The sequence below is a fragment of the Antechinus flavipes genome, chromosome 3 (assembly GCF_016432865.1).
Source record: "Antechinus flavipes isolate AdamAnt ecotype Samford, QLD, Australia chromosome 3, AdamAnt_v2, whole genome shotgun sequence".
Classification (NCBI taxonomy): domain Eukaryota; kingdom Metazoa; phylum Chordata; class Mammalia; order Dasyuromorphia; family Dasyuridae; genus Antechinus; species Antechinus flavipes.
In genome coordinates, this window is record NC_067400.1 from 596,345,010 (window position 1) to 596,357,110 (window position 12,101).

At 55.4% G+C, this 12,101-nt stretch overlaps 1 protein-coding gene across 2 annotated transcripts in view; it reads right to left on the bottom strand.

Annotated features, from left to right (window-relative positions):
* Positions 1 to 12,101, bottom strand: part of PIK3CD (phosphatidylinositol-4,5-bisphosphate 3-kinase catalytic subunit delta) — a 62,131-nt gene that overhangs the window by 14,028 nt on the left and 36,002 nt on the right. For both annotated transcript variants that reach the window (XM_051988605.1, XM_051988604.1), the window contains exon 2: positions 9,935 to 10,053. The gene's annotated coding sequence lies outside the window, so the exon portion shown is untranslated. The remainder of the gene's footprint in view (positions 1 to 9,934; positions 10,054 to 12,101) is intronic.

The following is a 12,101-nucleotide window of genomic DNA, read 5'->3' on the forward strand; positions in this document are numbered from 1 at the left end:
CTTTCAAAAGAAACTAAAAAAAATGTTAAATAAAATGGACTTTTGCAGATTTTCCTTCTCTTTCTCTCTTAAAAAATTAAAATGCAAATAATTTGGATTTGCTGGTTTAACTTGGGCTTTTAATCCATATTCTGCTTATCTGTATCTGTTTAGAGGGTTAAGTTTGTAATAAAAAAATTATTCAAGAGGAAGAACAACAAAAGGATTGGCTTCAGGCTCTCTGGGAGTCCAGGTTTGGTCTTCACCAGGATGCCCGAGAGTCACAGGTGCCACGGCCCCCTGGGCTGCTCTGCCCCTCGCCTGCATACAGACCCTACTCCTGCCCACTCTGGAGCCTCGAGGGCAGAAGCCACACATTAGGGCATCAGCCTGCTTCCCAGCCTTGTTAATGGACCCCTAACAATGCCCGGGGACAGAGGCTTCGTTCGGCTGAAAACCAGCAGCTCCCCGGCCCCCCTCGCTCAGCTGCCAAGGCATTTGGGCCCAGAGGAGAAGCTTGGTTGGGGAAGAAGGGGGGAGGAGTGATGACTCCCCTGGGGCCGCAGCATCCCAGTGCCCACAGAGCTGGGAAGGCTATGGACTAGACCTCAGTCCCTGGGCCGGGGGCAGTGTAGATGGAGCCTTAGGGATGGCACGCCTCTTCAAGCATAAGGCTGGGTGGGGCAGCTCGTGTGATGGGTAAGAGGGTCCAGAAAGATTTCCACAGGGCAGAAAGACCTTGAACTCTTGGGTTTAGAGAGAGACGTGGCCACACAGGTGACGGCTTCGTGGATTGTCCACTGAATCTGAGAGCCCCAAAAGCAGGAAAGGAGAGGCCTGGAATAAGGGTGAGGGCCCACTGTCCTCGCCCCCACAGAGAGCGCATTTGGAGTGTCAAGTCTGGTTTTGGGCCTGACATTTTGGGGAAGAACGCTGACAAAAGTGGTCACAAGGTGCTAAGAGGGCTGGAGAGCACGCCACGTGAGGATTCAAGGAACTGGGGGTGATTCTAGGCTGGGAGAAGAGATAGCTTGGAATGGGCAGGACATCTCCTTGGAGGCCATGGGCTCGACCCCACTGGGCAACGCCAGGAGTCCGTGAAGGCCATAGGCTGCCACATTTCCTAACAGCGGGAGCCGCCCCAACTCTAGCGACTCTTCCTAGAGAAGTCTTCCCCCTAAGAGCCCTAAGGTAGGTACCCTAAGCCCAGGTAGGCTGGAGGCCCACCTGTCTGCAGAGACTCCTGACAGAGCCGAGGGACTTGGGCTGCACAGACACAGAGGCAGCGTGGGAATTAGGTTGGCTCAATTACTCGTTTGTTACAAGGGCTTGGTTTTTCTCTTTTTCCAATGGTGGTGGTGGCGGGAAGGAGAAAATATTGATTTTTGGCCATCAGAAATAATGAAATTTAATAAACAAAAAGCCTGTTCAGGGATGGGTGGGACTGCTGGACTCTGGGTGCTGTCCGGCTCTGAGATTTTGTGATCCCTAATCGTAGGCCTTTAGGACGACCTAACGAAAAGTCATCGCCTGGCAACAACTCTGCCAGGTGGCTAAGGCGGCACATTTACTAATCACCACTGATGTTCCTGCTAGCTCCGCATGACAACCACATGAGCAAGCATTTATTAAGCACCAACCATGGACCAAGCACTGAGGATTCAAAGACAGGGAGGCGGATTTCAGATGAGGAAACTGAGGTTCGGGGAAGCCACTGGTCACCCCTCCCTCCGGACTAACACAACAGCTCACCTGGCCTCCCGGCTCTTCCTTCTGCATCCTACTGACCACATCCCTCCTGTGCTCAGACAAACCCAACGGCTCTCTAACATCCAGGACCTTCTCAGAGGGGGCCATGGCTCTCATGCTGGGTTCCTGGAACCATTTGGAGGCTGTCCTTTGCTCTGTCCTGAGTCTCTTGTTCTTGACTTGGCCGACTTTCCCCAGGCATCAGTTGGCTGAAGTCTTTCTAGGTTTCTCTGTAGACATCGCAGCGCAGTACACTACATTCATGGCCCATAGTTGTTTAGCCATCCCCCAGCCCAGGGCAGTGAGTATTCTGGTGTAGACTCCGGTGTAAACCTGTCGGTAGCCTCAGTGGCTTTTCAGGAGAGGAGACGGCCATCCATTGCCATCCAGCATTGGCGAGTCTGGCCTGACACTGAGCTGATAATGACTTTTTTTTATTACAGCTTTTTATTTTCAAAACATGCATAGTTTTCAACATAAAACCTTTTTTCAAATTTTGCTCTCTCCTTTTCCTTCACCTCTTCTCTTAGACAGCAAGTAATCCAGTTTACATTAAATAAGTTTCTATACATATTTGCACATTTATCCTGCTGCACAAGAAAAATCAGATCAAAAAAGGGAAAAATGAGGAAAAAAAACAAGAAAAAGAGCAAAAATGCTATGTTGTGGTCCCTACTCGGTCCCCATACAACTATCTCTGGGGGCAGATGGCCCTCTTTATCACAAGATCATTGGAACTGGCCCGAAGCTGATAACAATTCTTAAGAAATGGTGAGGTTCAGAAGAGGAGCATTTCCTGCAGCCCAGGCTGAGACTCCTTGGGGAGCAGCCGCAGAGTTTGGACAGCCCAGCTCCCAGGACAGGCGAGCCCACTGCTGACTGCTTTTCCCCCAAACAGGAAAGAGATTATTAAGGCATAACATCATGGAATGAACGCTGGCCTGGAAGTCAAGAGAGCTCATCCGTCAAGTGAAAAACTTGGACTGAAGGATGCTGGAGGCCCCCGCAGCCCCAACAGTTTTATTTTGGATCTGGTCAGTTGTCAGTTTGGGACTATGTCATCTGTTTCTGGATGGCCGTTTACCTGCTACAAACCACATATATTTGAGGGCTGAGTTTGGGAAAGAGAAAGGAGGAAAAATCAAGAAGCAAAAATAATATTAAAATGACTTTTTGACACTAAATGAAATCTCCCTTCTAGCTCCACAGTTTCTGAACTTTTCGAAAGGGACCACCGATATCGCAGGGTAAGGTCTTGCCTTGTGTGAGAATGGGATTTAAGTGAGGGCTCACTTTTTTCACAGACATGGAAGTCCGTTGAGGGGACCAAAGTCAGGATGTCTGGGGATGGCCTGGGTGGTGGGGAATGATCCTGCCATCTCTGAGCTCTGGCCAAGCTCCGGACGCCCGCCCCACAGCACCCGCTCCAGCTGTCTGCGAGGCCCCTGGAGCAAACTGTCCCTCCCACCCGTCCCACGGGGGACGTCTCCTCGCACTTCGCCCCCCCAGGGGCCAAGGCCACTCACCGGGATGAGCTCACCCGTGCTTCAGAGCTTCCTCCTCGTGTAGGATGCTGGCAGGCTCTGGCAGACCGAGGCCCTGGGCCCTGAAGCCTTCTGTTCTCCGGGTCCCCAGCCCGGCTCCTTGGGGGTGATCCCCTCACGGCCCGGACGTTGCCTTATGGGCCTCAGGTGACCGCAGAGGTGCTCGTGGCCTTCCCTTCGCCCCCAGTCCCTGAAGGACTCTCCCTCCTCCAGCACTGGCGCCACGCATTTGGGGAACCCTGGGCTTACTGTCCAGCTCTGCCGTGCTTGGGCAGGCCGCTCCCTGCCTGCACGTGCCGGTCACGGACCGAAAGGCCCGTCTCCATAAAGGCAAGCCTCCAAGTACAGCAGAAACGTGAGCCCGAATGAGGAACGAATATTTAAACCCATTTAGTAATTTCCTCTTGTTGTAACACAATTCCTTGCTCATAAGCAGGCAAGCTAGGGAGTGCAGAAGACAGAGGGTTGGACTGACCTGGATAGAGTTAGGAGGCCTGAGTTCAAATCCTGCCTTAGAAACAAGTCACTTAACCTGTTGGCCTCAGTTCCCTCATCTATAAAATGGGCATAAGAGCAGATAAATCTCTTCCAGGGTTGTTGTGTAAAGGTTAAGTGCTTCACAAACTTTAAAGAGGTATATACATGTGTCCTATTATTATTCCTATTGTTAGACAATAAACATGTCTTTCAGACTCCCTTTTCTGGGTAAGAGAATCAGTTGAATAATCAGGTCAGCAACACAAGGATGAAATGGCTGTCTCTCTTGGGCCAAAACCCGACTCTTCGTGTAGTTTGGGTCTGCTCTCCCGGCGCTTACGTGATTTTTTTGATCATCTAATGTATTAATCACTTCCCCTCCCCATCCCCCCCCAACCTCTCCCTTGGGCATCGCAGATCTGCCTAGACCCCGATAAAAACCGTTGAGAGCAGGGTCAAGGAGAAAGCTCCATGACAGTCCATCGAGCCCATCAAGTCCTGCTTTACCCCACGCCCTACCAAAAAAAAGGCCTGTAGGAAAGGCAAAACCCCTGAGAGGGAAGAATTCCTCTTCCCACTGTTTTATGTGGGGGTCTCCCCCTGGACAGGTATCCCTCCTCCCACCAGCAGATCCACGTGACCTGCCCCCCAATCTTTGGGGCTACGGGTAAGCAATGCCCGTGGGCGACCTGAGGAATCGGACTCTGGGGGAAGGAGGAGGCCTGCGGAGCAGGGGCACTCAGCACCGGGCATCCCCTCCCCCGCTGCCCGCCGGGATCCAGCAGGACCAGGCCATTTGAAGGCTCCGGACCTGGGGGGCGGGGCACCAGGAAACGCTCCAGCCCCTTCCCATCAGGCCCCCGTCTCCTTCCTGCTCATCTCAGAGGGGGGCGCCTCCCCCACTTGGGCCTTCATCCCCCGCGCTGACACGCTGACCACAAGCAGCTGCACCAGAGGCAGGATCGAAGCCGGCCCAGTCACGTGGGCTGTGGGATCATCTCCCAAAGGAACGAGTGAGTCACTGGCCGAGGAGAGAGGAAGCGGGGAGCCCCCAGACCTGCCGGGGGAGGGGGCCTCAAGGATCGGTCCGAGGGGAGGCTGCTTGGTGGCTCAGCTTTCCTTGTGTCTGGGAAAAGTGTCCTGTAGTCTGTGGTGTTGGGGGGGAGGGGCGGGCGGGGCGGGGTGGGGGTGGAGAGAGCCGGCCAGGAATCCAGAAACACCCGGGTTCGAGTCCTGCCCCTGAGACACGCTGGGGCGCGGCCGCAGGCGAGGCTCCGGGAGGCGGGAGAGCTCCCAGGCTGCCAAGGGAAGCAAAGCTGCTGCCCCTGGCCTGGGATCGCCACCCTCCCCCACAAAAAAAAGCACGGCCCCGCCCCCCACTCACAAATCGTCTTTACTTCCACCGATGCCCCGGGGGCTGGCGCGTGGGGCGGAGCGAGAAAGAGACCCGGAAAACGACCCCACGACGCAAGCGCAGCCGGCGGCCTGGGCACCTCTGGGCGCCCGCCCGCCCACCAAGCCCGGACGTGCGCGCTCCCTTCTCTGAGGTAACTGCCCTGATTCTTTGTCCTCTCCCAGGTGTCTCAGACACGTGCCGAGCGTGAGCGGCCCGAGGGCGAATTCCGCTTCTGACACTTGCTGTGTGACCGACCCAGGAGTTCAGCGTCTCTCAGCATCCAGTTGCTTCTTGTCCCAGGAGTGTTGTAAGGAGGCGTCGGTAAAGCACTTTGTGATAAAAACAGCTGCTGCTGCGGCTCCGCCACCACCGCGCTACCCGCCATCACTAGCCCCGCGGCCGCGGCCGCATCCTTATTTTCCTGCTTCCGGCGCTTCCGGCCGCACACGTTCTGTCCCCTGGCGAGCCGGGGCTCCTTTCGGCAGCCCCCAGGTACCCCGCTGCCCCCCCTTCTCACGAGGAGCCGCCCCGCCTTGTGGGGGGACTCTGTATACGGGCCTTCCCGTCTATTTTTGACCCCGCGGGGCGCGCGAACACGTCTGGCTGGGCAGGGCTGGGGGACACCACAGGTCAGAGCCGGACCTGGAGCCAGGAAGACTCTCCCGCCCAGTCCCGGCCCTTACTGGCTGTGAGACCCCAGCGGGTCACTCCCCGCGGCGGCCTCAGCTTCCTGGAGAAGGAACGGGGCCGCCGCAGGCTCTGCGCCATGACAGCCCCACGCGGGCTCCCGAAGAGGCAGACAGGACTTAAACATGGCTGCCCAGGCAGCGGATCCTCAGCTTCCTCGCTGGCATTCTCAGCCCTTCGCAGCTTTGTTAATTTTCTGGGGGAGATGAAAGCGCGGAGTCACTTTGCTCTGCCTCTCCGGTTGTCAGGGATCCCCGGCGCTCTTCCCTCCCCTCCGCGGGGGTTTGCAGGCCTCGGCCGTGTGTCCCTGGGGAGGAGGAGAGCCGCACCTCGGGCCACCGTGGGCCCAATCACCCCCACACGCGCAGGCTCCTCACCACCCTTTATGTTCCTGATCCGCGGGAAACGTTCTCGTTACCCCCAATCCCAGGCGTCACGGGTCCAAACCCCCTCGTTTTAGAGAAGAGGAAACAGGCCCCGGGAAGCTGAATGGCTTGTCCAAGAGCACCAGGCAAGCAATCTCCGGGACAAGATTTGCGCCCAGGCCCTCCGGCCTGGCCACCGAGTCCAACCCTCCCATTTTACAGATGAGGAAACCAAGGCCCAAGGAGGTAAAAGATCACAAAGTAAGGAATGCAGGAGAGAGGATTCTAACCTAGAGCCTTATGGCATTGTCCCCAAGACTCTAGAGCCACCATCCTACAATCCATCCCCCAAGAGGAAGCTAAATCACAGATAGTGAGCCTTTATTAAGGTCTGCAAAGTAATTAGACACTAATTCTTGTGTTCCTCACATCCTTGGCAGTCGGTGCTAATTGTCCCCATTTTACAGATGAAGAAACTGTGGGCCGAGAAGTGAAACGCTTTTTTCCTAGTCATTCAGACTCTCTGAGTTCTGGAGGCTACATCTGGAGTCAGGGCTTCCTGACTCCAGGCCCCTGCTCTGTGCGCTGATGTGCCCCTTAGAGGCTGCAAAGCAGGGACTATATAATAACATACAGGCAGAAAACATGGACCACAGAGCCAAGGTGCCAATAAATCCCTTCCTGGTTGCAAGAAAGGCCCCATAGTGAAGCGTCTGGCTCGTCATCAGCCCGAGCAAGGCCACAGAGCAAAACTCCCACCATCTGTCGAGGGCCCGCGTTGGACCAAAACGAGAGAGCCGGGCAGGCTCCGCTGTCGCACCATTTTCTACCGGCTAAGTCCTTATTAGCTTCCTTGCTTTAACGTTTCCCTGCCTTGAAAATCGCTTTTAAGTAAGTGTTGTTTCTCCCTCCCAGTCAATGAAATCCACCCTGTTCTCCTGCTCAAGGCCCAGGATGTTGGGGGCAGCAAGTGGTTCCTCGGGGGCTGAGTGTATGTGTTTTCCCTGCAAGGTGCGCTTAACCTGGGCCAAGCAGAAGTCACCCCTGTTTGCTCACTGCCAGGAAACGCTCAGTCTAGAGCCGCTCCAGGGAAGAGCACACAAGGCCTTCCTGCGCCTTCTCCCTGGTAGAGAGGCTCTCAGACTCACCCTCGGCTCAGCAAGGCCGATGTCAGCGGAGAGCAGAGAAGAGTCATACCCCTTCTCCAAGAAGACAAAAGCCGGAAACAATCAGCATGCAGAGTGACCCCGTGGCTCTGTTCCTGGAAGGACGACTCATCACCCCAGCAGACCTGGCCAGAGGTGAAGTCCCAGGAGGAGAAGGCTGTTTCAGCCCCGCCGGGCCTTCCAGTCAATGGTCAGCCTCTTGGGGGCTGGCTGCCCGACATCAGGGCCGGCCGTAACGGAGCAGCGTCCAGGGCATGCGGAGCAGAGCCAGGACTCTCCCGGTGGGAGCCGGCTCCGTCTGAGGGGACGGCTGGGGAGAAGGGGGGATGACGCAGAGCTAAGGGCGCGTCTCCAGAAGCCACGGAGCCCAGCACTGGCCGTCCGAGGTCAGCACAAAGGGTGTCACAGGACGGTTACTGAACACGCAGGGCAAGAGTCTGGCCAGTGGGCAGAAGGGGAGAGGATGCTGCTTTTAAATTCAAACAAAACAGCAAGATGCAACCACTAGAGAAACCAAGATAATCAAAAAACGAGGGCAATGGGAGCTCAAGAAGGACTTTTAAAAACCCTCCTTTGGATTCTCGGCAGAGATGAGTCAACTACCTTCCAACCGACCCACAGCACTGGGAAAAACATCCATGTGAACCAGCTCCTGCCCTGTCCAACCCCTGCCTCCCACTCCAGGATTCATTGCTTCCCCGTGGCCACCGAGCCAACTGCAGGAGCATGAGGAGGCCGGCTGCCCCTCCTCCTGCCTCAGCCTGGACCACAAACCCTCTGCTTTACCGGCCAGGACAGCCCAGCCAGGGAAGGCCTCCGAGGGGACCGGGCCGAGGGCAAGATCCAGGCTCTGGGAGGGAAGTGCTATCAGTACTTTTCTATTCCAGAGGAGGAAAGAGAGGCAAGCAGATGGGATGTGGCTTGTCTAGAGTCACACACATAAATACCCCCTGAAGGCCAGATTCGAACTCATTCTTTCTGACACTCCACAGCCCAATCGCTGCACTTTTCCCCTCTTCATCATTCCCCTCTTCTGTCAAGAAGAGACAAGTAGTCAAGTAAATTAAAATGCTCTTTTTTCTGAAGGGAACTTTGCAAAAGACAAAAGTCCCCAAGTTCTGACTTTCTGTTTAAGTTATGTCTCTGTGATCAAGCTCCCCGCCCAGGGCCGCCATGGCCGTCTGACAGAGCCCACGCTCGGCAAGGACAAGTCCCTTCATCTCTAATTTCCTCAGCGGTAAAGGGAGACCAACACTACTGACAGCCCTGACCTCCGTGGGGCTGACGAGGTCAGGCAGGAAGGACAACACGAATGCGGTGGGGGAAAGGACCGGCAAGTATCAACTGTGCTGGTCACTGCAGTGAGGAGGCCGTTAGTGGACAGCCGGCACTTGCAACGCCAGACTGAGGCCCCCGTCCTAAAGGTCCAACTAGAGCCTCAGGATCCATGAGTCTCTCCCAAGCTTTGTTTTAACTGTTTTAACTGTTTGTATTCTGTGGCCCATACGAGAAACAGCTGCTCCTGCTGGGGAAGGAGCCAAGGAAGGAAAGCACTGGGGAAGAGAGGCCTGGGTGGTGGGGAAGGCCATTCTCGGGCCACTCAGGCGCTACTTCTAGAATTCATCAGGATTTTTTCACGGGCGCTGATGCCTGACCTCCTTAGGCCGCTACATAAGTAGGAAATGTTTTGCTGAAAATTCCAGCACACCAGCTCCCCATCAATCACACATGACTGAAGTTTCCTCATCTGTAAGATGATGACTTTTCAGATTCCTAATTCTGATAGGTCACGAAGCCTTATCAGCGCGCGCACGCACACACACACACACACACACACACACACACACACACACACACACACACACACACACACACACACACACAGAGACAGAGAGAAAAAGAGACAGAGACACAGAGAGAGAAAAAAAGAGACGGGGGGGGGGGGAGTATCTGAGCTTTTCTGTCACCCCGATTTTCAGGTTCTCCTGGTACCCTGGTCAGATCATGAGAATATTCTGCTCACTGACACTCTCAGCCATCTCTTCTTCCTTCAGTCTCTTTTCTCTCTCCTTCCCAGCCATGTTACTGTCCTATCTTTAGGAAGCTCCCTCTCCCATGCAGCAACAGAGAGGGATGAATGTACTTTTTAGCTAAGGATCATATTTAAGGGACTCCTTCTGGGCTCCCTGGGTCCCCCACAATGCCCAGCTCTGTTATATCCATGAGGCTGCTGTAGCCTCTTGGTTCCTCCCCTTCCAAAGTCTCTCTCTCTCCTCTAGGAGAAGACTCTACCCCAAGACCGTCGCAGTCCCCATGACACACCAGGCTCAAAGCATGGGTTCATTCCCGTGATTAGCCCCAGAAACCTCTCCATATCTGATTGGTGAGCTAGACACTTCTGCCACCAGCTTCTTTCCCATTTGCTCGGTTCCATCTCCTGGCACCAATATGGGTCAGTCTTCCCCTGTGGGCATTCATGACCTGTAGAAAGGCTCTTTCCCCTCTGCTGTGCTTCTGACAGACTCCGCTTCGGCCTCTTCCTTCCCTCCCCCGTCCCCCTCTCCCACCTACCTCTCCGGCTTGTTATGAGAAAGACTGGCAGCAGGGACCCCTGTGATGGACAGCTAAAGGGCACTTTAGAAGTGGTGAGCTTCATCCCGTCCTCCCCTCACTTCGGGCTTCCTATTTGTCTGGAACAAAACAAGAAAGAGGCTCTCGTGAATCTTTGTGCTCTCTCCCCCTGCCCTCCCTCTCGGAGCCATTGGATTCTGCCTAATAGGGCCTCACCAGCCATCTGCACCACTCCCCACCCCATCTCCCTTTGTGCGACAGAAACAAAATCCAGGAGCCTTCCCAGTGCCAGGACTGAGGATGGAGTGATGACTCAGAACGTTCCGAGAGGGGGGTTTGGGGGGGCTGTTTTTCAAGCAAAGTAACCGGTGTCAGCCTCGGCTGGGACTGCGGGTCCCTCAACTGAGCCACCAGAACCAGCACGTTCTTGAATTTGGGAAGACTGCTCCCCAAGTGGGGTTTAACTTGATCGCTCCTCAAGGCCCAGACACACATCACAAAGGGAAATTAGTAACCACCGGCTGGGCGGCCAAAATGCAAACCTTTCTGTGAGGTGGAAGCGGTGTGTGACTGGGGTTTCTCCCCCCGCCAGGAAACGACATATGGGGACTCTGGTAGGGCCCGCCTGCAAATTAACTAAGAGGGAACCGTTATGCACTCGAATAAACCCGGGACCGTCTGGCAAGGCAGAGAAACACCCTCATGAACCTAAATGGATTTGGGGGGCAGTGGCTCCCCAAAGGGCTCCTGATTGGATTTTTTAGGGATGTTGAGGGAAGATGAGAAACCAGGAAAGAAAAAGAGTGGGCCCTACGGATATTGTTTGACAACCAAACATTTCAAAGGGCCAAAAAAGTGGCCAAAAGAGCTCTAATGCCAGAAACCCATCGACCGAGAGACTACAGTTTTCCTCAGAGGGTAAAGTTCTAGTGCCTTCCCATTCTCCAGCAGTTCTCTCCATCTGTATCACTAAAATTGGCTTGTCCAGCATTACATCCACACATGATGTAGTCACCAAAGTGGGTCCCGGGGCAGCTCATCGCCCGGGGCGGGGGGGGGGAGGCGGGGAGGAGTAGGAGGAAGGGGCGCAGCCTGCTTTGTGAGAGAGATATCTCAGCACTGCCACAAGAGAAAGAAAAAACATCGGAAACACTGGCCCTGACATCAGAGTCCAGCCCAGTGAGGATGTGGGTCAATAGACAGTAGTTGACAAGAAATCTCATGCAGATGTGATAGTTACAATGAGTTACAGTTACAGAGAAAGCTTGCCTAAAAACAGGCAAAATCCAGCAAAAAGACAGACCCCCCCCCAAAGGGCCCAGCTGAGGGGAAGGAGAGACAGAAGGGAAGGGAATCATCTGTTCTGGGCTATTCAGATTAGGAAACAATACACGGCCAAGGGGTGGCTCGGGCTGGGAAGCGTTCCGGAGGCGGCGGCTGAGCAAACTCCATCCCAAAGCGGAGCCCCAGCTAGCCAGAGACCCAGCCTCGGAGACGCGGGTCTCAAGGGCAACATTTGCTCTGGACAGAGCACTGAATGCTGCTTCTCTGCCCTTCAGAGGAGCCGCCGGCACAAGTCAACAAGGCAGCCTCTGTCATCGCCACCAAGGCCACAGATTCCCATCGGCCCCGGCAAAACAAACGCAGCCCGACTCCAGACGAAGGGGCCCCACCTAGGCCGCTCTCCGCGACCGTCTCCCCGGCCCACTAACCCCGGGGCCTTCAGAACCTCCCGGGGTCCCCTTCCAGATGCCTCCCCTGCCGTTCCGGACCAGGCCTAGCTTCCCCACATCCTCTTGACTTTCCCCCTCCCATCCCTAGCCTGATGGCCACTTTCTCCTGGCTTTTCCCCACCCCCACAAGCCCTGCCCACAAAGCCCCGACCATTCCTCGAACCAGGTCCCATCCCAGGGTGGGAATAGGGTGGGGGTTGGGGAAGACCCCATTCCCTCGGAATGGCAGGTCCTGGGCATGAGCCTCGGAGGCCCCGATGCCAGGCCCTAGGCAGACGGCCGGGAGGAGGCAGCTGACAATGACGGCCTGGGAAGCATCCCAGGGAGGGCGATGACATTCCGGTATTGAAGCCAGGAAAGGACACCGAAAAGGGCTAAGACCCCAGGAGCAAGGCTAGGGATGGGGAGATGGCCCCCATAACAGGGACAGAGAG